The following is a 6,000-nucleotide window of genomic DNA, read 5'->3' as shown; positions in this document are numbered from 1 at the left end:
AAACTAGGAATAGAAGAGAATTTCCTCAACCTGATATAGAGCATCTACAAAAAACCCCACAGCTAACATACTCAATGGTGAAAGACTAGGTAATTTCCTCCTAATACGAGGAACAAGACCAGGATGTCTACTCTCCCCATTTGTATTCAACATTGTGTGGGACATCCTAGCCAGGGCAACTAGGCAAGAATAAGAAATAGAAGGCATCCAGATTGGAAAGGAGGAGGTAAAACTATCCTATTAGCTGATGATATGATCTTGCATATAGAAAATCCTAAGGAATCCACTAAAAAACTATTAGAATTAACAAACAAGTTCAGCAAAATTGCAGAATACAAGATCAATAACAAATATAAATTTTATTTCTACACAATAGTTACAATGAGCAATCAAAAATGAAATAAAGAAAAGAATTCCATTCACAGTAGCATCAAAAAGAATAAAATACTTAGGACTAACTTGAAGAAAAGAAGTACAAGATGTGTACACTGAAAACTACAAAACATCATTGAAAAAAATTAAAGAAGATCCACCAAAATGGAAAGACATCACATGTTCATGGATTGAAAAACTTAAAATTGTTAAGATGGAAATACTTCTCAAACTGATCTACAAATTCAATGTAATCCTTATCAAAATCACAGCTGACTTCTTTGCAGAAATTGGCAAGCTGATCCTAAAATTCATGCGGAAATTCAAGAGACCCAGTATAGTCAAAACAATCTTGAAAAAGAACAAAGATGGGCTGGCCCCGTGGCTTAGCGGTTAAGTGCACGCGCTCTGCTACTGGTGGCCTGGGTTCGGATCCCAGGCATGCACCGATGCACCGCTTCTCTGGCCATGCTGAGGCCGCGTCCCACATACAGCAACTAGAAGGATGTGCAACTATGACATGCAACTATCTACTGGGGCTTTGGGGGAAAAAAAAGGGAGGAGGATTGGCAATAGATGTTAGCTCAGACCCGGTCTTCCTCAGCAAAAAGAGGAGGATTAGCATGGATGTTAGCTCGGGGCTGATCTTCCTCACAAAAAAAAAAAAAAAGAACAAAGTTGGGGGCCGGCCCCATGGCGCAGCAGTTAAGTGCTTGCACTCTGTTTTGGCAGCCCGGGGTTCGCAGGTTCAGATACCTGGCGTGCACCAACACACTGCTTCTCAAGCCATGCTGTGGCAGCGTCCCATATAAAGTAGAGGAAGATTGGCATAGATGTTAGCTTAGGGCAAATCTTCCTCAGCAAAAAAGAGGAGGATTGGCATCAGATGTTAGCTCAGGGCTGATCTTCCTCACAAAAAAAAATTAATAAAAAAAAGCTAATCCCAAAATTCACCAAAAAAAAAAAAAAGAACAAAGTTGGAGGACTCCATTTCTCCATTTCAAAACTGAGAGTCCAGAAATAAACCCTCATATTTACTGTCAATTGCTTTTTGACTAGGGTGCAAGACCATTTAATTGAAAAAGAATAATCTTTTCAACAAATGATGCTGGGACACTGGATATGCATATACAGAAGAATGAAGTTGGATCCCTTACCTCACACCATACAAAAATTACTCAAAATGGATCAAAGACCTAAATGTAAGAGCTGAAACTCTAAAACTCTTCAAAGAAAACATAGGAGCAAGTCTTTGTGCAAGTCTTTGTGACATTGGAATAGGAAATGGTTTCTTAAACATGACACCAAAACACAATCAACAAAAGAAAAAATTGATAAATTGGACTTCATCAAAATGTAAAATTTTCGTGCTTCAAAGGACATCATCAGGAAAGTGAAAAGACAACTCACAGAACAGATGAAAATATTTGCAAGTCATATATGTAATAAGGGACTTGTATCTAGAATATAAAAGAATGCTTACAACTCAATAATAAAAAGACAAATAACCCAATTTAAAAGTGAGGAAGGGATCTGAATAGACATTTCTCCAAGGAAGATATACAAATAGTCAATAAGCACAGGAAAAGATGCTTTACATTACTGGTTATCAGGGAAATGCAAATCAAAACCACAATGAAAAGCAAATCTGCCTGAAAATAGCTTATGACAACCTGTTATTTACTGACAAAGAAGTATGTCTTTTTGTTGGCAGGTGAAATAAATTAAATAGCATCCAAAAAACAAAAAGCACACAATGAGATACTATTTCACCATTAGGATGGCTATAATAAAAATGGAAAATAACGAGTGCTGGTGAGAATGTGGAGAAATTGGAACTCTCGTACACTGCTGGTGGGAATGTAAAATAATATAGCTGCTGTGGAAATAGTTTGGAGAGTCCTCAAAAAGTTAAACATAGAATTAACCATGTGATCTAGCATTCATTTACCCCACTGCTAGGTATATCTTCAAAATAATTAAAAACAAGTATTCATATAAATACATATAATGAATGTTCATAGCTGCATTGTTCACAATTGCCAAATGGTGAAAACAATCCAAATATCTATCAACAGATGAATGGATAAATAAAACGTGGTATATCCATACAATGGAATATTATTTGACAATAAAAATTAATGAAGTACTGATACATTCTACAAAATAGATGAACCTTGAAAACATTATGCTAAGTGAAAGAGGCCAGACACAAAAGATCACATATTATATCATTCCACTTATATGAAATGTCCAGATCAGGCAAATCCATAGAGAGAACAAACAGATCAGTAGTTGTCTGGGATGAGGGAAGGATAAGGGAATTGGAGGATGACGGCTAAGAGGAGGAGAGTTTCTTTGGGATAATGAAAATGTTGTAAAATTGATTGTAGCAACAATTGTACAACCTTGTGAATATTCTAAAAGCCATCGAATCACACACTTTACTTATTTATTTATTTTTTTGTGAGGAGCATCAGCCCTGAGCTAACATCTGCCAATCCTCCTCTTTTTGCTGAGGAAGACTGGCCCTGGGCTAACATCCATGCCCATCTTCCTCTACTTTATATGGGACGCCGCCACAGCATGGCTTGACAAGTGGTGCGTCGGTGCACGCCAGGGATCCCAACCTGCGAACCCCGGGCCGCTGCAGCGGAGCGCGCGTACTTAACCGCTATGCCGCAGGGCCGGCCCCAAATCATACACTTTAAATGGGTGAATTGTATGGTATATGAGTTACATCTCAATAAAGCTGTTTAAAAAGTTGACACTAAACACACACAAAAAAAGAGCAAACTACTCCCTCGCAAGAAGCACTACTATTCCTAGTACTGAAACCAAAGAGATGTTTCTCCTGCAAATGTTCATAAAGAGCTTCCTGTAAAATGTAGGAAATGACAGTCCCAATGATATCCTTCAAGAAATGCAGCAACAACTTAAATGAGGATGTTCTTAGAATACGCTTTAACACAGGTTAGGGCACCAAAGTAAACGCAGCTTGCCCTCTGGCTTACTCCAAGAATGTACTCTGGAGGAATAGTCAGATCACACGTCTTGCAGAAGAACTTCCACAACTATTTCCTTCAGCCTTTTGTTTTTTCTTTCCTCCTCCTCTTATTTACAAATATAAAGCATGTCTGTAGAGGAAAATAGAAACAAATGAAAAGAGGAAATTAAAATCACCCATAATCTCACCACCTAAAAATGATTACTGTCAGCTTTTGGGTCCTTGAAGTTGGAGATAACTGGTATTGGAAAAAAGCTGTTTAAAGGAAGTCCGCTTAAAACAAGAACCAACATTTTCTAGTAAATAGTGCTTGCGGTGGGGAGGGGAAGGTTTGGCTTGGATTCTACCTTGAAAAATAAAACTAAAAATTATGAAAATGTATACAATTTATATTGTTTTTGCAAGTATGAGTGAATCATACTTTTATTTCAGAGATGTATAATTTTATGGACATATTTTTGATAGCCTTATTAGACAACCTTCATTTCTTTGTTTGACTTTTTCTTCACAATTCTATAAAAAGTATTTTTTTTCATATATGTTTGAGTACTTCACCCATTTTCCCAAGGGCCTATAGGGCTTATCTCTGCTAAGTACTGAGTGACAGTGAGTTCAAGATTATACTCTCTGGTATATTATATCTGTACAATGGAATATTATTCAGTCATAAAAAGGAATAAAGTACTAATACACGCTACAACATGGACGAACCCTTGAAAACATTATGCTAAGTGAAAGGCCAATCACTAAAGACCGTATATTGTACCATTCCACCTATATGAAATTTCCACAACAGGCAAATCCATAGAGACAGGAAGTGGACTAGTCAAAGGAGGAAAGAATGAGGAGTGACTGCTAATGGATACGGGATTTCTTCTTGGGGTGATACAAACGTTCTGGAATTGGATAGTGGTGATGCTTGCACTACTCTGAATATACTAAAACTACTGGATGGTACACCTAAAAGGGTGAATTTTATATTGTATCTCAATGAAGATTATACTCCTTAACAAGTTCGTGGAGAACAGCTGTTCTCTGTTACTGGTAAATGAGCTGTCTTTCTGCACAAATTGAGGACCCTGAGGATGACAGGGGCTGGGAAAGTAGGCCACTTCACACTCCCTGGAGGTGCCTGGGACCATAGCTTGCGGAGCCCTGCCTGGGGAATTGTATCTTACTCCTATCCATTATGCACCCTTCCTACGCCAAAGAAACTGTCAGTAAGTTCCTCCTGCTGATGACCCTACATATACAGCCCTTTTATGTAAGAAATTGATAATTAATGATATGCCTTATTGAATTAATATGCCACAAAATTATATACTAGAAATATGCCTGCACTCTTACCTGACGATTACAGAAGCACATGGACAAGGACTGAAGGAGACTGGACAGACGAAAGCAGCAGGCTGCTGATGGCAGAGAGATAGTTTCTCCTTCTCCTTCTCTCTCTGCTCATCCTCTTCCTTCTCCTCCTCCCCCTCCTTCTTCTTCTGTTCCTTTGTTGATCTTAAGTTTACATGATAATTATAAGCAATTATATAATTTAGTCTTCTAATCCATTTTCCAATTGTGTAATTGCATCTTTTATCTGGGTTAATACTTTGGTAGGTATCATTTAATTTCCAATTACTATTATTCTTTTTAAATGGACAGATGTAGGTAAATGCTGAAGGATCATCCTCATTTTTATTAACGTGTTCTCACACTTTCTTGTACACTAACCATAGAAGATGTCACACGACTGAAAGAAGATGACATGTCCTGCCTTTCCCAGCCTTTCACGGAATACTTGAATGTTTTCTAAGTGCCTACTGTTAAACCTAGACTTAGTAGGAAAAGGAAGTTTTTTTTTTCTATCAATTGCCTTACAAATTAGTGCAAATTACTGCGCTTGGTTTTTAAGCTGGATTTACACTTGCTCAATAATTCACTTTGAGAGACCAGAGTCGCAAGTTTGGTTCCAGGTCCATCTACTTGTAGTTGTTATTCATATTAGTAGGAAATGTCTTAACAACAACAACAACCACAAAAAAAAAAAAAAAATGAAGAGAGAAAGAAAACAAACATCTCAACAACAAAAAAGAAGTTAAAACTCAGTCATTTTCCTATCCCCGTAGGTCACACTACTAAAAGGTTAGAATGAACCAAAACTTTTCCCCATCTAATTTCCACTTATTGGTCATATTTATGCCTCTGAAATTTCATAGAACAAATGTAATCCTTTTTCTTCCTGGTTGTTTTTCAAATATCCAGAGACAACTACTATGTCCTTCTTAAGTCAAACTCTTTCCTTTCTCAAGGACTTTGCACTGGCAGTTCCCAATTCCTGGAACGTGCTCCCCCAAATCTTCAGACACTGCCTCCTTCTCCACATTCAGGACTCAGCTCAACTCATATGTCACCTTTACTGAGAGATCTTCCCTTGTCGTTCTAGTTAAAGTAGACCCTTCTTAGTCACTCTCCATTGCTCTGTTTTATTGTCCTTTTATCATTTATCAGTTTCTAAACTTATCCTGTTTGTTTACGTGTTTTACTGCCTCTCTCCCTCCACTAGAATGGGAGCCTCCTGGCCTCTGGGAACCTGTCTCTCTTGTTCATTCAATTCCTAGTGGACCTGC

This window comes from Ceratotherium simum, chromosome 19 (genome assembly GCF_057802395.1).
Source record: "Ceratotherium simum simum isolate JZ-2026a chromosome 19, ASM5780239v1, whole genome shotgun sequence".
Classification (NCBI taxonomy): domain Eukaryota; kingdom Metazoa; phylum Chordata; class Mammalia; order Perissodactyla; family Rhinocerotidae; genus Ceratotherium; species Ceratotherium simum.
Note: the sequence above shows the minus strand (reverse complement) of the source record.